Below are 25,806 nucleotides of genomic sequence, written 5' to 3'. Positions count from 1 at the left end.
CAGAGATTTATCCCACAGCTAAGACAAGTGGTATATCCTGGCATTGAGCAGCTTTCTCTTTGTAAAGGTGCATGATGATCATGTCATGTTCCTATCCCACTTGATGGCAAACATCTGCACTGATATTCTGATTGGGAGATGGCGTCTGTGTAGTTATATACTGCATATTTCTGCAGGAGAGACCTTAGTAGTTCCTGCCTTGCCTTGTAACAACTTTTAAGAGCTTAAGAACATATTTTACTGTTGTTGCTAGATGCTCTTAGATGGAGCAAATCTTCATTTCAGGTTGCTCAAAGAAGAATATTTTAACAAACTGTCAAAAACTTTAAGGTTAATATCTGGTATTTCCTTTTGATCAGCCAAAAGGACTCGACCATCTTCGTTGGAGAGTGGCATAGTGATTAATATTTTTGTTTAAACTTTATAGAACTTTCTGAAATCTTCTTAATCACTAAAAACTTTTCCCCTTTTCTTCTGATCACTTTTTATGACTTATAACTAATACTTCCTGTTTAACAGTATAATAAGCAGATTTTTTTTTTTTTGGCCAGTTTTCTGGTTTTTATCCAAGCTCTACTTGGAACAGACATACAGTTTAATAACAGTCATAGATGGAGATATCATTGTCCAGTTCTGATGTTTCACAAAGCTGCTCTATTACCATATTTATTTCTCAGAATTTTCTATGCTGATTCAACATTTTTTATTTGGTTCTGGAACTGAGCTGTAGCAACAGTATTCTTAGCTTACAATTACGAGTATATGCTATTTTGAATAATGTCAATCAAAGGTTTTATTGAGTTCAGAAATGTTCTCTTTTTCAGCAGGAAATAACATTCAGAATCTCATTAGTCTATGACAAATTATCACCATCAAATATAACTATGGTAATTCTGACATTATAAGCATCAGTTTGAGTCACAATAAAATAACAATTACAATGCCAGTGTCTGAATCTTTGTGTTACCTATGCTGTCATATATCATTTTAGCATTCTGCACCAGTGCTGAGTGCTCTACAGGTAAAAATTTCTGAAGAATTTGAAACCTGTGGTACATCTGAGTATTAGGAAGAGACAGTACAATTACACCTTATAATACCAATAAGGAAATTTTGTAGGAGTATATTTTATTTAATGTCTGAGACAAAAATTTAGGAAGTCTTTAAAGATATTATGGGGATACTCAGGGTTTTAGTTGAATATATTTGTTTGTTTTAATAGCTCTATCAGTTTCGTCAACTGGATCATGATCATGTTAATAATTTTAAGGTGCTATAAAATTATAGTAATATAAAGTGCTTTTCCACTTTATTACATATTGCTTTTGAGAATTAAAAAATGAAATAGAATTATGCCAAAAGCAACATGCATATTTAGAAATATTTCAAATAAATGATTTTTGGGTCAACAAGAGTATTTACAAACTTTTTACTCAAATTCAGCAATTTTTGGTTTAAAAAAAATTGAAAAAGTATCAGTCTACTTGCATTTGTATATACATGGCAATCAAAGTATGATATATATTTAAGAAACAGCCATTCACATGCAACTTTTTTCATCTGCAACTCATAAGGAATGTAGCAAGGATATTCCCATGGTGAACACTTCTCAATTCTAGTCGAAAGGATGAGAATCAAGAACACATTTAAGATAAATAGGACAAACAGTATATCAAACTTCTTATATACAAAGTATTCCTGTACGTATCTATTTGGATCTGCAGAAATATTATTTGTTTAAATTGTTCTTTATATTAAGTTTAAATGCAAATAATTTATCACTAAAAAAGCAAAAGTACTTAAAATATTGGATAAATCATCTTTTAAAAATTAATTCACAGTTCCATGATAAATATGTAGTGTTGATTAAAAGCTAATGAGAGTGTAATGGCAAAAAATTTGCCTAGAATTATAAAAGCTCACAGATATATTCAAGGTTATTTGATGTATTTTCCTCAATGCAGTGTGCTTGGAAGTCTTAGCTGGCACATGTACAGTATAACATAGTAAAATTTAGCCAAAAGCAGTTCTTCACACAGTAGAAAAAAACCTAACAATTAAAATCAAACCACTTGCTTCACCCTGCTGAATGTGAGAAGGACTCTTAAGGTCACTGTGTCTGTTTTGAGTTCCCTGATAGCTATTCTGGAGTCTCTTTTACTCAGGATGTTAATTTATTTTATTTTCACTGGTATTAGCTGTGATTTCTGTTGATAACATCTATGTGCTCTAAACAATTTGCCTTCACTAGGACAAGAGCTACAGAAGTGGTTAGACCTGGAAAGACTTACTGGAATAAAAGCATTGCAGAATGGAAAACTAAGAATTATAGTGAGCCAATATACGCTGAGTTTATGGCATCTTATCTATCCTACCTCTTCCTAAAGAGAAGTAAACTGGGAACAAGAGATAGAAATTAAAATTAAATATAACAAAACCAAAGAACCCATTTAATCTGTTGGTTCATCTCTTTTCAAAACCAGGTGTCTAAATGTCACCATTTTCATATGCTGATTTGCAAGCTTTAGGGCATGTACTTTTCATAGTGAGCTTTAATGCTACTATATCAAATAGTCTTTATATTTTAGAAAGATACAGTGATTTCCAGGAAATTCTGAACTACAATCAGTTGCTTCATTTGTTCAAACAGCAGAAATAAGCTTAATATAAGAAACATGAGAAACACATTTTGATCGATTTAGAAAAGGGTCCAAAGAAATCTGAAAATCTGGATTTTTCACTTAAAACACCTTAACAGTCTACACTTAAAAGTTTAAAAGTCCATTCAGAATTATTTCCGTCCAAGTAATGATTTCACTCAGAATGTCTGAATGGATGCATGTCTATATCTTAGAAAGAAGATATGCCACAGTCAGACATACAGCCTGGAAGACAATAGGAGAGAGTGAGTCACATATGAAAGATGTTAGAACAGTCTGCAAAATTCAGTTGCAAATCCGAAGTTTCTTTTCATTTTTACAGGGTTCTATATCAAACACTGGACACCAACCCACTTTCCAAAATCCGTGGGTTGAATGTGGGAGATTCAAAATCCAGCTCTGAATCAGGGTTCTGTGTCCCAGAGCCATCGTTAATGCTGAAGCATAATACAGCTATGACAGTGTAAGAGATGTGTATTTATATGCACTGCTCATGAAAATCCCAAACAACACTAATGGTGTTTTATTTGAGAGTCTTTGATGTTAACAAGAGATAGGCTTACGCCAAGTCTGGCACATTAGAGTTTGAATTGTATAAAGGCAGCAGCCACAGAAGCTTTGTTCTGCATGAAGGCTTACATATTGAGAGAGAGATTGTGCTTACAGTTGTGAACAGTGTAAAAACATTTTCAGAGGCCATAATGCTGTTTCATGTCAGTTATTTGTTGAACAGGTCTCACTATCAACAAAATGACAGTTTTCAAACTAGTGGGAAATGAAGCAATGGATTTCCTCCCCCCTTTTATACCAGAGACTTTAGTTAGCTATGTCCCAGTCCCCAAAGAATTTTTTGAAATTGTTCTATTTTATGAACTAGTTAGAAATAAATATTCCTAACCACCATCTTATTTTGGCTTCACTTGGGAAAAAAAAATCTTATGTTCCAAATGGATATACTTAAGAATCACTTTTATTTTAAAGAGGAGGAAGTTAGAAAACCTGGCCATATCTGTGAATACTTACAAATCTTATATATATATATATAAGGTTTAAAATTACAAGTAATACAGTTTTGAAATAGTCACTGTGATGGTTTTGTATAAGTGGCAGGTTTTTGGTAGTGGGGGAGGGGGCTACAGGGAGGTGGCCCCCTGTGAGAAGCTTCTCAAAGCTCCCCCAGCTCCAAGTCAGACCTGCCTCTGGCCAAGGCCGGACCAATTAGCGACAGTGACTGTGCCTCTGTGATAACGTATTTAAGAAGGGGAGCCTGGGAGGAGGAGTGGGAGTTGTGAGGAGGAGTTGCAAGGAGAACATTTATGCGAACACGAAGGTCAGTGGAAGAAAGGAGGAGAAGAGGGGGGAGGAGCACTGGACAAGAGATTCCCCTGCAGCCCGTGGTGAGAGGGCAGGGCTGCCCCCCCCGTCGACACCCATGGAGGTCCACAATAGAGCAGATGCCAACCTGAAGCCTGTGGAGGACCCCATGCCGGAGCAGGTGACTGCACCTGAAGAAGGCCGTGACTCTGGGAAGAAGCAGCCCCCGCTGTTGTAGTTTGGCGCTGGGAGGACTGCAGCACATGGGGGTTACCTGTGCCAGAGCAGCTCCGGAAAAGGGCTGCAGTCCATGGGAATAACTCACATTGGAGAAAGTTCATGGAGGACTGTCTCCCATAACAGGAACACCACACTAGAGCAGGGGAAGACTATGAGGAGTTCCCCACCCCAAGGAGAAAGAAGCGTTGGGACTGACTACACCCCCCATTCCCTGGTCCCTGCGCCACTGAGAAATCAGGAGCAGAGCTGAGACTGAGAAGAAAGGGGGGGGGGGGAGGGGGGGGAAGGTGTTTTTAAGATGTGGTAATGCTTCTCTCTGTCCCACTCTGTCTTTTAAGTGTTGTTGTTAGTGTCTAAATTAAATTTATGTTCTCTTTTCTTCCCCTAACGAGTCTGTCTTTTGCCCATGACCATAATGGGTGAGTCATCCCTTTCTGTCCCTACCTTGATTGCTTTATTTTCTTCTTCCCAGAGCCGGGAGGGGAATGGAGGGAGTGAGTGGCTGCGTGGTGCCCTCTGAGCTCAAACCATGACAGTCATAATGAAATTATAGGAACTAAATGTAACTGGTTTGGGGATTCTCCCACCCAAAGAATTTCCATTTTCAAATCAATTTGTTTCTGAAAACAATGCTTGAAGTCATCATTGTTATACACCTAAGTTTAAGCATCTAAATATTAGTTGTCAACACTTAATTAAAACTCTAATCTGACATTATTGTCTATGAAAATCCAGGACTTGATTCAGTTGCTTGTGCACAGGTACCCAGTAACATTATAGATGTCCCTAGGTACAGAAAACAGCTGCATAAGGATGGCACCTACAGCACAAGACCCATGAGAGTGCCACACACGTCCAGATTGGCAGCCAAATGCAAAGTAGGAATCCAGAGTACATCAGGAATATGCACTCAGGTGTGGACAGTTGAACTAAACCTCAGTAACTCTCTAAATCTACTGACACTGTTGCTGAGATCCCCATGCATTATAATACAAGTGTAGGTGACTAGCTCACATCTAAAGATCTGCACTTTGGCAGTAGAGCTCAACCTATTCCACCTGAGAAATGGTTGTACTCAGTAGTCTAAACAGACAAGTTATTCAATTTGAGATTCACTAGAACATTCAAGGTATCTGCACAGGTCTGGCTGGGGACAAACAAGAGACCTATATCTTTCCCACATGCAGCTGGAGATAAGGCAGAATGTTGTAGGACACCCAAAAGGGCACTAGGTGTCTCTGTTTATGCAAATTATCTAACACCAAAAAGTCTGCAATTTTCGTGTATATTTTCTGGTTTAGCAGTATTTTTGAGAACAGTCTCTAAGTTGTGATATGTTCTTTTTTCTTTTTCTGTTTTGCAGAAAAGATATCTAAACATTTACTCGTATGTCATTTAAAAATAACATTTTCACTAACTTTGTGCAAACTTTGCCTAACCCAAAATAAAATGGCAGTGGGAAAGTAGTAGATGATGAACTGATATCAATAATATACTTTGAAGGCAAAGAAAAAAATTAAATTTCTGTCAAACTATACTGATTCAGGTGAGGTCCATGGCTTTGAATGAAGTTCCTCAGTAGGAAATGATACAGCTTCGTTTTTGTGACAAGTTTTACAGTATTAACTCAATTTATCAGTGCTGTCATTTTTATAAAAGAACAAAGTTTACTCATGGTATTGACCATAGTGGAAAAGTACATGAGCATATTTGTATAATTAAGTTTCTAAACCAAAAAAGTCATTTTTTTCATATCAGGGATGTTTGGAAGAGAACTCTAGAAGATATGTACAATACAAAATCTTAAAGCATTCTCCATATTGTGCATGCATGTTGTCACAGCCACAGGTGATTTCTCTTAATTTATCTGTCTAGCCTGTGTGCCATTTCACTTAGATATAATTTTCTTTAGATATCACTGTAGGCATCATTATCCCCATTCTTACTTTCCCAGTTTCTACCTCTTCCTTCTCCCCTCAAATTGCCTGGTCTCATGACTTCCAGCTAAGGCCATATTCTCATTGGTCTCCTCAAGGAATTCCAAACAAAGTAATAGTTCTCTTCTCCCCACAAGGACTACGTGGCTCTCTTTTCTAGTAGCCCTGCTTTAACTTTCCGATCTCTATTTCCCATGATGTTTTCCTATTCCTTTTCAGGCCTTTTTCCCTCTCCATCTTCTGGGTTACCCTGGTTTTTTGATACTAATGTCTTCTTTTGAGAAATGCCTTGTATTATTAAATTAAATGTGCTCAGAATTCTTTTCTAACTAGTGTAGAACAAGCTACCTCTTCTTAATAAATTCTCTAATTCTCCAAAACACAGGGCCTACATACAAACTGTCAGTTGGAATGGCCCCAACTTCAGACTTGCCTGAACTGAAATCATGAAAGTAACATTTCCAACAATTGACGTTAGTGAAGACTGAAATGCTTAGGAGCTATTTCATTTACTAGTGTAGACATACTCTCTCTGTTCTGGCCTTCATTTTTTTTGGTTTTTTCTCTCTTGAATGTTACCAAAAAACCCCTCCTCATTAAGAACGTGTCCATTTCAAGTCCAAGTTGAATCCCACACCCTCCAGCAATTGAGTACAAGATCTCTTTCTACTCATATCATGCTAATAGGTTAAGACTACCACAGACTATGCCACAAAGGATATGTGTACTGGATTCACCTTTGGGGGATATGGGGGGAAGATTGTGGTAATCCTTAGTGCACACTCAAGCACACATACACCTGCACCTTAAGAAGGACAAGCAAATCATGCCTTGATGAATGTCTTCCATATAACTTGTCTGTCCTAAGTCATTCAGGGCTCTTGGAAGTGAGTAACTGGAGAAGAGGCAGAACTAAGTTCTTCTTTAACAGAAATCCTACTGTGGATATTCAAAAACTCAGTAACACAAAGCTTAACTGAACAGGCTGTTTCAGAGTGTTGTCTGGAGTCCAGAATTTCTATCTATCACAAATAAAAATTTTCTGAAATCACTTATGCTTTGATTTTTTTAAAAAGCTCAAAATGTCCACCTTTAGAATTTCATGTATAATCAGATTTTATGAATAATCGGTTCTTCGAAGAACCGAGCTTTAATATTTCAGCATATATCACCTCAAAGTAAAAAAATATTTGGATAACAATAAAAAGTTTTACAGAAAATGTTAATTAAAATTTTAAATTAAAATATTATTCCATAAAAGTTAAAATTAAATACAATTACAATATTGAATGTCAATATTGTAACTATCCCAAAAGAAAGTATTTTTATACTAGCAAGATAAAATCAGAAAGTCTAAATGCTCTATGTCTCTGCTTTTTTTCTCCAAAATTTACATATTCTCAAACCCTGAAACTCCAATAGAACTAGTTTTGCCAATGAACCCTATTTGATCCAGTCCTCACATTTAAATTTCTACCCAGAGACACTTTTCAGCCTTCCTAATCAAATTACTTTGAACAAGTGACTTTGTATTAATTAAAATTGAGACACCACATGCACTCGTGTCACAGAATCACAGAATCGTCTAGGTTGGAAAAGACCTTGAAGATCATCTAGTCTAACCATCTATGTCTTACATAGAGAGCTCTTTCTAGTGCTCACATAATAGTAACATACATATTCTTCTGGGAAGAATTAATAGAAGCAGGAAATCTGCTAACATTTAGAATGGATAAATGAGCTTACTGATTAAATTCCTTTCCTACAAATGCAGCTTTTTACAAAAAAATATTTACAGTATTTAGAAGCACTGCAAAGTAATGCAAACCACGTTTTATAATGATGAGCGTGATATAAAGTTTAAGCTAATCCCCAGTTTTATCCCTATTTGATTGTTTATATTAACTCATTGGTTTAAGAACTGACAGTGAAAATGTGATTTTTTTTGTTCCAGCTCAAGTGATTAAAATACTTTTTTCATAGTGTTGGTGACTGAGCATCATTAAGTTGGTAGTTTTATATGTATAGAATACTTTGTACAAAAATACATTTAAAAAGATATTGAAGTAATAAAGGTAAGTGTTAAAAAGTTGAAGAGAAGCATTATTGTTGAAATTTCCTTAGCATAATCAACACCAGGGAAAACCAATCTTAGAAAACTTCAGCTCAAATGGTAAAAATCTTGTAATGAATGAAATAACCGAGACAGGAGGCTTATAATGGTTAGTGCAGGCCAAAATTAAGTGTAAGTTGAATTACTTGTTTCACCTATGACAGAGGCCTGATTCTTTTTAGAGTTCCCTGAGGCCGATTCTAATGAAATTTTAACAGTAATGCTGAAGTCCTGCTTTATCACCATGGACCATGACTATTACATGTAACTTAGTGGCCCACTGTGGTAGTTTTCATATCTGTGAGAATATTGGTCTGTAGACAAAGTGAAGCTTACTCTTGAGTCATGGTTAAGTTCTGGTTTCAGTCAATCTTGCTGAATATTTGTAAGCTATCCTCTTGAGTTTCTGGATACCTTTCAATGGAAATCATGGAAAATACCTCTTCAAAAGATAGATATGACCTGGAATCAAAAAGGTAAGGGTCTGTAACCAGAAATGTAAATTTAAATTCTATTATGATATCCAAAGACCCTATCTTTAAATCAACTCCTGTTGGTTTTTGTACTTTTTTTTTTTTTTCTAAATCTCTTCCTCCTTTTTGTTCTAATACTAAAATAGTGTGTTGAATGATAGTTTTACTCTGAGATAGTGATATATGTATTGCATGAAAAAGATATTCCTAATACAAAATTAAAATACTGTAGATTGCCCCATTAAAATTATAATTCCTAATAACAACCACCTTTTTATGAGTGACTTACAGTTTAAAATTTTTGAAAGAATATTCTGAAGAAAGATTAAATAGTATGTCCTATTTAAATAGGATTATGTAAACCAAAAAATATTGGTCTGTTATGTTTATGGAAATTAAAGTTAGGTCACATTAAACTCCCTTTTCAATTTAAATAAAAATTGATATAATTCCAATTTTTGTGTCACTTACTTATCCTTCCAATATTTAGATGTCAAATTAATTAAGAAAAGGATCAGATAGATTCAGTATTTATTTTTGGGGGAGGATTTACTTTAAGCATTTTTCAAGTGTAATCAAAATTGTGTTTAATTTTCTTCAGGACAGTAAGTGGGTTTTCTGCATGTTTCAGAATCCAAGAGATATCTATCTTCAATAAAAGTCTGCTATCTAAATTTTGATTATTTCATTCTGGATGGACCTAAATCTCCTCATTCCTGATTAATTCAGACAACTTGTACATGTTCTAGGGAACTGCAAAAAATTAAACAAGCCATACAGAATTTACTCCAAATTTGTCAAGGGCTGGAAATTTAGTATTAAAACATATTGACATAAATATATATAGTCAATACTAAGCATGTTTTACTTAATGTGCTCCCTTGCTCTCTTGTGGTGCATTGAAGAAAGAGTATCGCTTATGATAGAGGATCCCCTTCCAAAATGATTTAATTATTTATTTTTAATATTTTATTTCTCTTTAGATGTACCTACTGTGTGTTTCTAAAACAGTCCACAGATCTCACTCCCATTGACACAATTCACAGTAAAATTCTTTAGGAATTTAACAGAAATGCCAGTATAGGAGGTTATCCATCCTCCACACAATATAGTATAATGTTTCAGCATACTTTTCCTTCTTTCATGAACACACATGTACACAGCGATGAATCAGTGCTCTTCTTCCTATCAATCAGCATTGGCCTTGATGTTCTGTGATTTATATTAATACCAGTCAGTTCTTTTGTGGTATTCGCTTGAGGATTTTTTATTTCTTACTTCTGTTTAAAAGGAAATCTTAAAGGATAAATTGGAAGCATTTTGATTTTAAACATATGCTACTGAGAGACAAATGTTAATCAATTAGTGGGGAAGAAGTATGTTTTGTGGATATAAGAACACAAAAACATAATACCTGCAAGTGCTGAAATTTGCAACTAAAAAGTATAAATCTTTATGATTTCATGGTTTTTTTCTGAGTCAGATAGTATATGTGTCTTCCCTGGAATTCATTTATCATTTAAAAAGCACTTCTTGCAATGCTCCATTTTTGCCTTAGATGAAGAAGGGTTGTATGTGTTGACCAGTGGAAAAATCAATCTTGGAGCTACCATGAGCATATTTAGCATTTCCTCTGTACCTTTCTTACGAGCACTCAGCCTGCTCTATCTCTTGATAAGGAGAGGGATTCTTGGAATAATTGCCTGAATTGGAGTGATATAGCAGAAACCTGTTGTTTACAAACTGATTCTCCTGAGTGGCGAATTGCTGCTGTGAGCAATTGAGTGAAAAATCAAAACCAGTGCCTCACTAACCCAAGCACTGCTGTGGGCACATGCCTTTCAGGAGTGATCAGAGCAGTGAGTATTTCTTCCTCTTACTACCATGTTAGCTTCATCATGATAGTTTTCTTTGCTTTCCACACTGAGGCATGTAAACAGGATGGGTGGAGTAAATTGTAAAGTTCTTGTAATTTAGCATGGCTCATGTAATGGAGTGTCTTGGTCACTGCTGAACTAAACTTGTAGTGAAGGTCATGGAATAACTTTCTGGAAGAGTGACAGGAGATACTGGGTGGGGTTCAGGGAATGACTTAATTCACTTAACTTTAGACATTCACAATATATATGTTTACACCTGTACTAGGGTCTAATTGAGAGAAATAGGTAAAATGGGAAGTCATCTTAGATAATATTCTTGTTTTAGGATGAGATAAATTAACCCACACAAGCCTCCACTGCAGATAACATGATTGACTCAACATATAACCATCTTGCTTCAGATACCTAAAGGTACATTAAATTAAGTGTGTCTGATTCTTGGTTTAGAAAACACTCAAACCCTTCTTCACTTCCTTCTTTTACATTCAGAGAAGGACACAAGATCACTGCATCACATTCTGGGATGACCATGGAGGCTGTTGTGAAAAGCAGAGTACTCACAGGAACAGCGTGGTCATTACTGCCAGATTCTTTCCCAGGTAGGCTAATAAAACTGTGGGCAAGTTCAACCACATGCATTGTGCCTTGTACCTCTCCTGTATTCAGGCAATCAGTAAAAGAAAACAAGCTAATTCCTCTTGTCACTTTTTTTTCTTTGGGTTGCTTCTTATAACTGTGAATCTCTTTATTTTTTAGACTGGTTTTAAAGTCTTTACATAAAGTCACATCAGCTTTTGGTACTGTGTCTGAGATGATAAATGTTTTTGGGGCTGTGTATTTGCTTTAAGCAGAGTTCAGTATACTGATAATATTCAGTAATTAATAAAAATGAATAATAGTCACTAGCAAAATACATTGTGCTTTTCTTCCCCCCCCCCCCCCCCCCCCCCCCCTTCTTTCTCTGCTGGAAGCAGCAATCTCAGCCAACAAGAATTAATCTTGGAGAGACCTAATACAGTCTAACTTCTTCACTTGTTCAGTTGTCCTCTGTTTAACTTGCTGCCTCTCAGCTGGTTTTGGCTAGAAATGAACAGAGATGAATAGAAATATGAGTGTTTCCCATCCCCAAAACCTGTTTATGAAAGTAATATTTTAGACCTCTCTCTTTAAAATTTACAATTTCCTATGTATTCCTCTACCCCAGGTGTGTAGCTGACTTCCCACCACAGATGAAGCCAATAGTTTCTCCCTTGCAAGTTGCAGATTCCCAGATGAAGAAAATAGTGAAAATTAATTACTACATATATCCTTTCTCTTTCCTGCCATCTGCTTCTAATGCCTCTTCTTCTAAGCCTGAGTTTCCTCTCCTAGATTTTTATCTTATTCCCTAAAGAAATTCCTCCAGCAACAAATGTCACTGCAAATTGAAATTACAGTAAGCTAAAACAGAAGAGGAGAATGCTCATCCAGGCTATCTGTAGATTCCTAGATCTGCTAAACTTCTTTGCATCTTTTCTCTCAAAGCCCAAATCCTACATCACTTGTGGTTTTTGCAGGCCCAGATATCGGTGGTAAATTGCACCACAGGCAGCAATTCTCAAGTCCAAATTCAGGTAGAGCACTGACCCTAAGAGTTGAATCTTCCAAATCCTTTAATATTGTGAAAGGCTTATAAAATCCACACTAAATTAAAACCTTTGAATTTTTAATAAAAACTGTGATATTGGACTTGCAGTTATGATAATGTTTTACTTTTTTCCTTTAACTATGTTGCAAGCATCAACTTTTTCTTTTCCCCAAAACCCATCTGTGAAGTAGATAATAATTTTCTTCATTTTTGCAGAAACTCATGAAAATATTGCCAGAGCATAGAGGGAGCTAGTGTCAGGACTGGATGAGACAATGTTTTATTCCTGTGCTTAGATCAGAATTTCCAAGAACTTCATGACCCTGGAAGAAGCTCAGTTTAAATGCAGGATATGGAAAAGGATGTGGTATGTTCTAACACACCCCCTCCCCATGCATACAGATACTTCTTGAATATTACAACAGATTCTCTTAGGACACAGAAGATTTCATTTGATCTCATCTGGCTTTGGGTCTGATCCTGTCTATATGATGAATATGGAGATTTCCAGTGAAAATAGATGGAAAAACTGAGACTGGATTCTATTTATACAAATAGCATTCTGTTACCTCTCTCTTTTTTTTTTTTTTTTTTTTTTTTTTTCCAGATCAGATCCTGAAGAAGTGAGGATTTTATTATTTGAAAGGTGATTTGCACCCCCTCCCCCCCCAAGATAATTTACTGGGACAGACAGTTACACCTGAAAATTTGTAGCACCCACAAATTCCAGAGAAAAGTACATATAACTTTATTTTTAAACAATTTTTAGAATATGCTACTTCATTTTAGCAAGAAAACAAAATAATAACCATTAGTTTGAATAAATGCTCACAGGAGCTCAACTTCTAGCGGAGTTTCTTCAGTAAAGAAAGCCAACAAGTCCCATTCACAAAATTCTTTACATTACTTGTGAAAGAATTACCGTTTCTAATTTCTAATGACTTTTGAAAAGCAGGTCAGATGCACTATCTCCAGTGCTAGTTCTCTAATCTTGCATGTACTAAGCTAATTACCCATCAGAGCTGAGAGTATTCAGCATTAGGATCTTTCCCAGGCTCTGGGCTGCACTCTTTCAATGTAGAGTGCCAGTCTATCAGCTGTTCACTGGGCCCCAAACAACAGCTGCCAGCAACTGCAAACATCCGGCCTTGACTGAGAGGCATAAAGAGCCAATTGATAGGAACAAATGTCAGGATGCATAGGAATGCCTGCACAATTATAAATTAATTCTTTGAATTTTAATAAACTTGATAGAATGAGAGAGAAGGAAAAGGGAATAAAGGAAGCTGATGTTAAGCTAAGTAAGAGCATGGTATATTGATATTATGTTCCTGGTTGCCCCGAGATGATCACGGTGATTTTTACTAGAGTTGTCTTGGATTTAATCCTTTCTGACTTAATTTCCTATGCATCTACCCTTGCAAGCAAGTTTCTGCAATACTCCGATAAGCTGCTTAGCCAAACATCATTTGGCTCTAACAGTGGGCTTATTTGTTTCCTTGTCAAAGGATAGCTAAACCAGTTATTCTGCCTCCAAAGCATCAAGTGATAGACTAGATGGATATGTAGGTCTTTCATGACTGTGAACTGATACCCCTGCCAAACTGACTCTTGTTATACTGCAATTAGTAATTTTTAAAGTATCTTCATGATAGCTTAGGCGTTTGAGCAAATGAGCACTGCTTTGTTGGGAGATGTCACTCCTGATTGAGTTAACAGTGCCAGATCAGATAGAATTTCTTAGTAAAATATTTCCATGGTCAATCTCCTTTTTTAAAAATGAACATAAAAAAATAGAAAAAAGTGTTAGTTTTGCGCTGCTAGATATGACTAAGTAACTGTTCAGTTCTGATCAGTTATTGTGACAAACTGGCTCTTGCTACAGCTAATGCAGCATTTCAAAATGGGTCATTATAAACCTGGAGTTCATGAATGAAGTATGTTCAAACAGAGGAAAGCCACATTTAAATAGTTGTATTAGGAACTCCAGCGGACAAACCCAAGACAATTCAGACTATATGGCTTTCTCCAATGGCTGTGAGAACTCAGAGACAGGAACAAAAGCATGAGCTTGTAATGGAATGTCATCCTTAACTCTGAATTTCCTGGCAGTCATTCATCTGAGTCACAACTGTAATGGTGTTTAGTTTTTTGGTTCCCTCTCCCTAACATGTGAATGCCCTTGCTATTTCTCTTTTTTTTTTTTTTTTTCTTTTTTGGTGGTTGTTTTAGTAACAGTTTCTCTGCATTATATAAACTTGTAGAAACACGTTCCACCAGTATTTTAAAAACGCATTTTTTCAGGCTTGAAACAGTCTGGTCTTCATTAATAGGCAAGCCCAACCAACGCCTCTTTAGCCACATATGGGCTTTTGGCTGGCAACCTACTGTTTTCTTGCTTTGGATCTGGAGACAAGAAGGAGAAGTATATGGGATTAATACTTCTAGCAGGGAGTAAAGCCCAGCTTTATGCAAGCTGCATATATAGGAGCAGAAAGGCATTGGAAAAGCACATGTAGGCCAAGACTGATGTGGGCCAAGATAATCTAATACTGAAAAAACATTTCCACTCTGCCTCTCTGTACAGAGAGATCACAGAATCGTACAAAGATAACTTCGGATGCCAATCTTTGCTGGATTCCTGGGACTTTATCATCCTCTTTTCCAACAGTGTGTTTGACAGCTCCTAGCCATGGATTCAAATGTTATGTCACCTGTTTTTCAAATCAGTGAGTATCCACAGCTTACTAATTACAGTAAATCAGGCCATCTTTAGTCTCACTCATCTTGTTAGCAGGAAAAGATTCCAAAATTGTATCTGTCTTCAGTCAAGTTTTATTTATGAAGACAAGATTCAGGATGTGTTCTTAGGATTCTTTTTACATTATCAATAGAAAATAATATTTTGGATAGAAATTCACTGATCATTTTGCTGTTCAAATAAAATGAAAGTCTGAGACTGAGCATGCTACTCTTATGCAAACAAACCTCCCACTGAAATAGGAGGCATTATTGCTCATTTGATTTTGGGCATCCATATTGTAGATCTTTGCATCTGAGCAGCAACTTTGACTCCTTTTTATTCAAAAGAAGGAAATAGAACACTTCATGGTTCACGTTATTGAACTTTGCTTAGGCAGTTAACCTTGGATAAGATGAATTGCTGCTCAAAACCCTGTTCTTTACCTATAAAAGACCCTAGGTGAGTAGCTAAGATGGATCAGTTTACATTGTAGAGAGGATGACTTCTACCCCCAGTGTCAATAAGAGCTTTACTGTAAAAGAGGTCCTGGAAGAGAACAGAGCTGCTAGAGTCACTTTACCATACTGATCCAAAACTTGGACAGAAGTTAGTTGTAATTTTTCCCCAGGTTGGGAATTTTATTTTTGTGAAGCCAGTGGGAACTGTAAGAATTCAGCCTCCCCAGAGACTTAGTGCAAAGAATACAGCAATTTTTATTAATATGCTGAGGCAAGTCCTTGCTTGTCTGTTTCTCCTTTTCTCCCTGCATTCTCGTTCTTGCCATTAAGGTTAGGGCATTTTATCCAATGAATCTTTAATGCAGAAAGTATAAGGCCTCTGAATCAGGAAACGGAACATAAGACCCCTTTCTCCTGACAGGGAAATTCAACTGTACTAACCACTGGGCAATTCACAGACTCTCTTTTGTGTTTCTCACTGATCTAGTCTTGCACAGTAGCCCAATATTTAACAGGGGAGTCTTCCCACTGTAGTCCCAGCTTTGCAAACAGACTGGTAGTTAGGCATTCTTTTTGAAAGAAGAAATTAACACCAACAGTCCAGGGCAAACCTGCAGCCTCTGTCAGTTTTTTTAAATGGCAGTCCACGGGATAGCTATGTGGTTGTGCTTTATTTGATGCTGTGAGTGTTCTCTAGGTGTGGTCTCTTCCTCTCTCCTCCCTCCCCCTCTCCCTCCAACATCACAGAATCACAGAATCAACATATGCATTTCAGGAGAGTTAGGCCTCTTTTGCTTGATCCAAACAGCCTGAAGCATGAGATAAGCACCAAGATCCCTGGCTCAGACACAATGACAGCATCTCTAAACAAGTACAGTAGCAGAACTTTAGGCATCTGAATATGTAAACACTCCTGCTTTGACCCCTGTGGTCAATTACTGTTTAGGCAACTAAGCTACCTAGTATCTTAAATCAGTCATGATTTCTCTGCATAGCTCACTGGTTTAGTTGCTTTTTTGGATTTCATCCTTAGTCATCAAACTAGTGAAGTTTAGCAACTTTTAGCAAAATTCTTTAATGTTTAGGAAACAGTGCAATTACCGTTGAGACATGTATAAATCTATCTGGCCTGAAAGGAGCAATATATATTTTACAAATATAAAGGAACAATGCTGCAGCTTTATTTAAATATAGCTTATAAATAGTCTGACCCATTAGGTTTTCTAAACCAAGGCTTGTGGTATTTGGCATCCATTCTTCTGTTCTTTTGATAAGTACCTAAACAGGATGTCCTTGCAAATTAAATGAAAAACAGCACTGGAAGATTTCCTCCCTCAGGAATAAGTATTAAGATTGGCAGATGGCTTAAGTGGAAATACACAGGAATGCACTTTAGCCAGTACTTGAAAAACGTTCCAGCAGATATTGCTGAGGTAGGTTCACGAAGCTCCCTCAGACATCCTTCTGCACTGAATCAATTTTTAATGGCCTCAAGCAAGTTTTAATTTATTCTATCCTAACTGTTGCAAAGCAGCCTTAAACTAAAAAGAAAAATATATAAATAACCTAAAGTAACAATATTTTCAACTAATTTTATACCAGAGACATGTCCTTACCATTTCTTGGTAAGGAAGGTTGTTGATATACTAGCTAGTAATCATGTCTGAAAACCTGGTGCAAATACTCTTAACTCTTCAGGCAACTTGCAGGCAAGTTTAAATGCATGTGTGCATGTGCAGTCGTTCATGCAAACATCAAGTTTAGCATACTGATGTGTGTGGAGAAGGTTTGTGTATCATAAATGACATAAAGGAGATACTTAATACATTTATTTATACAGTTCTGATCCCCTCATGAGAATTGTGAACTTCAAATCTTTGCGTCATAAGAACTCAAACAATTAGATTCTCTGAGCAGTGTCCAGTGGCAAACAAGCAAAACAAAGCAATGACAAACTGCCAGAAATAATATTTGCTCTTTACTCACTCCAGATTCTTCCAGCATTAGCTATATAATGGGCAAGCTAAAGAAATCTAGTACCCACTGGCCCTCTAGTGGTAAAACGAGGTCTTATGTAAAGGGGTAGATTCTTCAGATTCCAGCAGAAAATACACCAGGTCTCGTAATTGTGGAAGAAAGAAAAATAAGAGATAGAATAGTGTGCTTTTGTATATATGATGTATATATGTATAGATAGATAGATGGGTAGAAGCTAGTTTAAGTCATTTTTAGAGGCTTATTGCACTGGATCTTAGCTGGTTTGAGGGTCACCACATTCCATTACACAGTACTAACATGCCTGATGACAGTACTACCATTGTTTTCATAATAAATAAAGCCTGGACTTCCTTCGTTGAAGCATAAAAAGAAAAATGATTCTGCTGAACAATCTAACATTTAGAAAAATAAATATCTTAACTAATTGTCTTTAGTAGATGTATGTAAGAAGAGGTGCGTATCTGTAGCTTTACAGCAAAGAGAGAAGACAATAGGGTTTGGAGTTTTTGCCCATGTTCTTGAGATACTTTGTTTAAGTTGCTGTGATTAACTCACAGGGTAGGCAGAGAGGCAGGAATTTCTCTTTGCCTCTACATTTATTTAATGGAAAGGGGTAATCTTTATCTCTTAGTCAGCTATGGTGCTTTTTGCTGTTGTAAATTTCATATAGTTGCTGGGACCCCTTTTGCAGAGATAGAACTGCAGTGTGACGAAACATGGTGCTATACATATTGAAGTGCTTCTCTGTGGTAAACGAGACTTTCTGCGATGCTGTATCACCTGTTCCATGCCATCTGGAAACTGTGATGTGAAATAAAACAGCACGCACAGGTGCTACAATTTTCAGTTTAATTGCTACCATACAGCAGAATATACAAGGGAGAGAATATTGAGTATTAAATGGTTTAAATGTTGCAAAGACAGTTCAAAGGGTAAATTAGATAATAATGTGAATACAGTTACTTTTGGAAGCACTGATAGTAGCCTTAGTGTTATGGTAGTGCTAGCATTTTCTTTTTCAAAGAGTGAAAAAATGTCACATTCCTCTTCAGGACTTTTATATAGGACCCAGTCTGGCTTCCATTTTATGCAGAGATAAAAATCTGACTGACTCTCTAAATATTAAAATAGGAATCATACTTACTCTTATGTAGTACTTTTCACCAAAGATCTCCCATATAATATATGAAATAATAATCTTATTAAAACTTCATGAAAATATATTAGAAAATATTAAATGTGACAGACTATGTTTTGTGCATGTGCACAATAGTGTAGTCAAAGAATTTTAATTTATATTTTATACTTGAAAAAATGTAAACCTGTACGTTTTTATGTAACTAACTAGAAGGGATCCAGGTGGACTCAGCAAAGATGAAAACATTTCTATAAAATGGCTGTTGCAGCCTGTGTTTGCTGTACAATGATAAAAATGTTCCTTTTATTTCTCTTTTTTTTTTTTTTTTAAATCAGAATTTTCTCAGCCTCAGAGATCTACATGAAAGGAAAATTTTACTTTGATAAAAACTATGTAAAAACTGTTTATTCTTGTCAATGTTGAAAAACCATGGTTATACCCTGTACATGAATATCCCTGAGAGATACACAGGTTCATATGTTTAGATGAAATAGATGAAAGAATAGATGAAAGGCACTAAAAATATGGCAGTGATAGTTCTAATGTTAAAAATCAGCTGTGAAACAATTATAATGAGAAAAAAATGTTTGCATTTTGAACTCTGTGTCTCTTCTGACTTGTTCTGTAACTTTCTAACAGCTAAATTTAATTAGTTAATTCAATGGTGCCCTTCTTGAAATTTCTAACAGAAAAATGTGTGTAAGTTTTGGAATGCTGAGGTATTTTTTAAGTTTTTGGCTGCCACCACTCTTTTGTATCCCAGTTTTTAAGCTCATTTGAAACTCACAAGAAAATTGTCATTTCTGTTCCATCCTAAATAAAGTTTTCAGAAATAGATTCCCAGCACACCTATTCAATAAAGTAAGCTGAGCCACACTGTTCTGTGATAAAGGTGAAATTAAATGTTATTACATTTAAAAATCTTTTTTCTCAAGAAAGAAAAAAATAATGTAGAAAATATATTTTGAGGAACATATCTCTGTAAAAGGACAATACTTTCACTTCCTGGAGTACTGAACTGAGAACAGGATGCCTAGCTCTAAGCTGCTAAATTGTTAAGCATGAAGTAGTTGTGTACGTTTTCCAAAGGAACCTCAGGTTTATTTTAACTATAAAATCAATTTATCTGTAAGAAAAGAAGCTCTTAACAGCATTTACTTTTAGTATTTTCCTGGTCAATAATATCCTCACTTCTCTGACATCAGGGTGAGCAGCGTGTGGGATGGAAAGGAAATTAGCTTGTTTTTGCAGGGGGACATTTGTGGGCGTAGACCAAAATCCTTAGGGAATGCCAGCTGATTTACCACCACTGGAAACAATAGATTCTCTCTCCTCACAGCACAGACTCAGGCTTTTTTATTTCTTGTGCTCCACAAGAGACCTTTTACAGTACTATATGTGATTTTTATGACTGCAATATGTATAATGACATATCTTTACAGTTCTGTGTCATCGAAGGAAGATCAAGTTGACACAAATTTATAGAAACCACTATGGAGAGTGAGAGTGTTTTGAAAGTGGTGGAGTTGTATATAGCAGTGCAGAATATTACATCCCTGGACATCTTGTATGTTTTTTGATGTGTTGTAAATTCCCATTAGCAGTTTCTAACATTAGCAAAGTCTTGTTAACAACGGTTAGCATGAATAATATGGCATGGATTTTCTTTGAGATAAACTGATTATATTTCTCTATTAAATTTTTCTCCATTATAGATTTTAAGGTCACAAGTCACAAAATAATAGTACTCCTTATTTAAAGAGGAAAAATATTTTATATCACAATTAAAAATATTTCTGCAAAATTCTAAAGTGTTAACTCTAGCAAAGTCAGTTCAATTAAGTTTTAAAGTGGCAATTAACAGACTTTAAGAACTGCAGGGTTTGGATTAAGATAGTTTGATGTTTAGTCAGTTATCACAGCTATTAAAAATGCTTGTCTTAATTAAGCACTGGCAGATTGGCAAACCTTGTGACAAGTGGTTAGCTGTGAAAATTTACAGTATTCTACCTCTTTTAAAGTCATAAATACCTTACAAACACATCAGTACTTCTCTTTTCAGTATCTTTTAGAACTGAAATGACAGAACTCTACTAAAGTACTATAGATAGTTTTAGGTGACACTGCCTATCAGGTTTTAGAGTACAGAGTCCATATCATTTATGACACTTGACAGACAGGTAAGATAAGATCCCTGGTTCCCATGTAACTAGTACTTAATCCCAACCTTGATTAGCTAAATCATTCCATTAAATTTAAATTATAAGTGAGGTTGCTGGATCTGTTTGCACACTTATGGTCATGTACTTGCTCAAAAACCTTACAAGATCAAGATTAATCAATTACCCTGTCATGACTACTAATTTGACACTGACTTAAAGAAATCATCAGTATCTTCAAAACTTCTAGTTCTCCTCAAAATTTAAAACATTTCTCCCTTAATTTACGCTTCCAAGGTTTAAACATTTCAACCTGAGCTGATGATAATTTTTTTCCTTATAGTTAGTGGAGAGAAACAGGTGGTTGACCTGAACTGTCTGAGATCTTAGATCTGAAGATGAGACAAACTGCTCCTGAAGATCACTGACGGTACAGTGAGCACAAGGCAGTTGTCATAGATATTGATTACTGGTTTTAGATGTTTAAAGCTATGTGAGGTGAGTCCTCCCCCTGGAGGGCCACCTTAGTGTTTTCATCTACTGGTGAAAAAAATGGTGTCTCTGTCTATCTCCAGTTCTTTTTTTTTGCACTAATAGGCTCATACTGCAGCAAAGAATGCCAAGTCATTCAGCCATCTGTAGTAAGGAATTTTATAAAACCTAGTATGTCTAATTTACAAAAAAAAAAAAAGTTTCACTCCACTGCTTCCTTGATGTCTTTTTTCCCAGTTAAAAAGCATGCCTTCATTTATGTACACTTGGCATATACATACACACATACATATATAAAAATGGCAGTCATACTCAATCCTCAATTCAATTCATGAACATATTTGTGCTAAAACGTTATACTAGCACCTACCTTTAAAGTAGTTGGTTAATTAAACAATAAAAAATACACAATAATTCCTATTTTAATTTAGCTTTGTGTTTTATTGCCAATACTATTTACAATTAAAACAGCAAATGTCCTGAGCTCGGCTGAAATGATTTCCTGTCATTTGGAATTTCATCAATGTTCATATCTGCCAACATACCAAAAATAGCATATAATGGGTAGAATAATGACTAAACTGCCACAGTGTAGTGTAGTGTTTAATGGTGAAGGCCACGTCCTTGCTGTTAAAACAGTTCCATATAGTAAGAAGCCTGAAGACTTTGTGAAGTCCGTGGAGTCCCTCTGGGGTTCAACAAACTGTCCAGAGCAAGCAACCAGCAGAGCTGAAGACTCACCACAAAGAACTCAAATGCAGGGAAAATTTTGTTAAATGAAGCTGATAATTTCAGTGAGTTCTGGATGAAATTCATAATAAGGTGAAGACATGTAGAAATGTATGAATTGGCAGGTAGACCTATTTTTCTACTGTGAGACCTGAATTGATGATTGCATAAGCAATTTAAATAAATTTCCACTATCATATCTATAAAATGTGCATAAACATACTTCAGAACAAAAGGTGTTTTATGACCTGCACAATAAATCAGGAATCCAGATGAGGACAGGTATGCAAAAGGTGTTTCAGTAATAGAATGCAGCTGTCTGCTTTCCAAATTGAAGGCACTGAATAAAACTGACTGTGATGAAACTGTTCAGTATTGAAAGATTTTAGATTTGAAATATTTGTCCTGTATTGATATGTTAATTCTTCTGCATCTCGATTCCAATGTTTGCACTTATTTTACTAACTATTCTCTGGAAAGTAACAGAACTTCATCTTTGATTTAATAAATATGTTCAAAAACACCATTAATGTGTTTTTGTCACCATTAACCTTGTGACATTTTATCATCCCACCAAACAGCAGAAATAGAAGAAGTATACTGAAGATCAAATGACTCATCAGTGGTATAGAATGACTTCCATATGAAGACTGTACACAGTTGAGGAATCTTCAGGTATCTATCAAGATACAAGTATGAGTGATATGCAACAGAGGTCTTTAAAATCTTAAAGGGACTGACCGTGATCATTTGTGATTGTCAAACTGAAGAGTAGGACTAGAGTTCAAAATAACCTTGACTTAGTAGTGAAATTGGCTGAGAAGGAAATGAGAGGGATATTCAACAAGGGCCAATAAAGTAAGAATAGTTAATTGAAGAAATACAAGATGACAAAAACTATTTAACATCAGTTAAGAAAAGGCTCTGAGATTACAGGGAATCAGAGTTTTGCTATGCCATATTGTTATGAAGAAGACAATCAAAATGAGATGTTTAAATAGGAATTAAGGCTGCAAGACATGTAAATGATCCATCTGCTTTATTGAGTAACATGAAGTGTCAGTTTAGATGAAGTTTCAAGTTTAGGTACCACAGAGTCATAATATGTGACCTAAATGAAGAGACCCTTAACAAGAGCAACACAAACATCCACAAGTATGGAAAATGTGATGTGTGAGAAATGAATGAAAGAAATGGTGTTGCTTCTCTTAAAGAACAGGAGATTATAGAGGTCATGATAACATCCATCAGATATGTAAAAGAATTTTCCAAAGAGGAAAAGAATAATCTGTTTTCCATAACTATGTCAGATTAGGTCAATAAACTACTATTGTTTGGTTGGGGCTCTTTTTAGCAAACTGATCATGCTAGATATCAGGAAAATTTTGTAAAGGTAAGAGAAGAAAAGAACACAATATAATAAACATATATTGTGTGGTCTACATCACTGGAACACTGTCAGAAATAAATACACATGATCATACCAGGGTAAAATTAGAGAGAGGTGATGATTTCTGAAGTAATGGCAATGGTATTTTCTTATGATTCTTTCTTAGAAGAATCTAGTGACATTCAGTAATGTGCATCTGGTAATGCGTTAATTTTGAAAAATAAAATAATGATGCTCAGAGTTGCAGGATAACATTGAATCTGAAAGTAAAAATAGCATGAAGAAGTGACTATTCAGATTTTTCTATGATAATAACTAGAATAAGCAGTGGTCTAATGCTCTAATGCTTATACAGAATTGCTGCATCACTCAAATATTAAACTGAAAAGATTATTTTGAGGCAAGCTGTTATGCTTACAGATTTCTACATATGCTTTTAAAATCTTCCAACCTGCAGATACCTTCTGGAAAAATACCTTTGATACCCTAGTGTTCATCCTGGTGTTTTTCTCCCTTCCTTTTATCATTTACTCATCCTATTTACCTATTAAAAAAAAAAAAAAAGTGAATTTTCTGTATGCATAATACAATAATATGCATTTGGTTAAGTCCTGTAAATAAATCTAATCCATCACTCTTTTTGCTATCGTGCATAACTATCAGATTTCATAGATTTTCAGTAACATTTATAGTGTACTTGGGGCCTCTTTCTCTTTGTAAAATGTAAGACTAGAGAGAAACTATAATCAGTGTTCCACAGAAGATCACTTGATGTTTCAGGCATAAATTATTTATGCTAGTTGACGTGACAAGTCCCATTCAGCCTCCTCATCTGGAATGGGCAGAATGTAAAGAACATGGATGAAAATCTGTGAGAAGTAGCTACTCATTCAGTTCTTGATGGAGGTACAGACATTTTATTCCTTTAGTGAGGAAAGAGGAAGAAAAAGGAATAAAAGTTATAATAGAGTATGTCCTCAGCAGATGATTCAAAGGGACATTGTCTTTCCAAGGGAGCTGAAAGAATAATTCTCTGTCAACATGGGAGTTTGGAGATAATGCAGTTGGAAAGGCCTCTCATTGCAGAGGAAGTAGAGGCCTGGGAAAGTTGGTGAAAAGAAAACACACATAATATCTGCAAATTGAAATGTAGGGTGCAGTTACAGGGAAAATAAGAAAAAAAGCATGTGAGTTTATCAACCAATTTTGCTTGTAAGAAGACTTTACAAGATTTTTTTAAAAATTAGACTTCTGAAAAACTGTAATCAGAAATAATAAATAAGTTTCATAAAAGGATCAGAAAAAATCTGATTGAATATAGGAAATTTTAAAGTAAATATCAAATTCTCATAAAACTGGTACTTTTAAAAAGATTAATAGAAAAGAGAAAATACTGGAATAGGGTGCAAACATTATTAGATAGAAAGATGGAAATGAAAAAGTGGATGCTTCTGTGGTGGTTGAAATATTTTAAAGATAGACTGGATGGAAAAATTTAAAAATAAATATTTCACAGTTTTCATAAATTTGATACCCAAACCATGTTTAATGTGCTTCCAAATGCAGCAACTGAAAATGGTTCTTAGCGAATATCTACTCTGAAAAGCAAGACCAGTTCTTTGTTTCCTTCAGTAAAACAGCCTGAATAGAATTAAAAGCTATTGTTTAGATTAGAGGCACTTCCAGGTAACGCAAATAATTCAAAGAACACACCTTTGCTGTGTTAGTATTTTTATGCATATTCATTTCTGGGCTCTTATGCCAGGGTGGTACTAGGAAACCTCAAGGAGACAAAGCTTCCCAGAGTACTTGGAGACCTGTCAGGAAATGAAAATTCAGGGAATTTCTATATGGGTGGATGAAGATGGGCTCCTGCTCCTTGAGGCTGTGTTTGAAATGGCAGGACAGCGGAAATTTTTTCTGGATACCACTGAGCTACATTAACGTGGCGCAAAGCCACAACGAATATATCTCATGTTACTGTCATCCAGGCAGACATATCTGATCTTTGCTAGGAGTTATGCTCACTTAGAAACAGCACTTAGAAACAGACAAAAATAGCTACCCGGTTTGTTGACTGGAGTTGCCTATCTTTAGTCCAGGTTCCAGAACAAGCAATAAACATCATGTCTTTCTATGTGCATAATACTCTGTGTAGACATCAGGCTGTTCTCCAACTAGACAGCTGAGGATCATTATGTTTAATATTCATTTCAGCCAATATATATTAATATAGTATTCATATAGCTTTATATGTATATAATATATTTTTATATATGTGAAAAAAATGTGTGTGTATATATATATTCAGGGATATATCAGGAGATACATCTCATCCTAAGGTAAGCATTTAAGAGCAATCACATGAATCACTTTCTGTGATTCCTACAGAATCTTCTTGTGTAGGATGCTGACATAACATGAAGGAAATGTGTCTTACACCATAAGCATGCAT

The sequence above is a fragment of the Strix uralensis genome, chromosome 2 (genome assembly GCF_047716275.1).
Source record: "Strix uralensis isolate ZFMK-TIS-50842 chromosome 2, bStrUra1, whole genome shotgun sequence".
NCBI classification, from domain to species: Eukaryota; Metazoa; Chordata; class Aves; order Strigiformes; family Strigidae; genus Strix; species Strix uralensis.
This window is presented reverse-complemented; position numbering follows the sequence as displayed.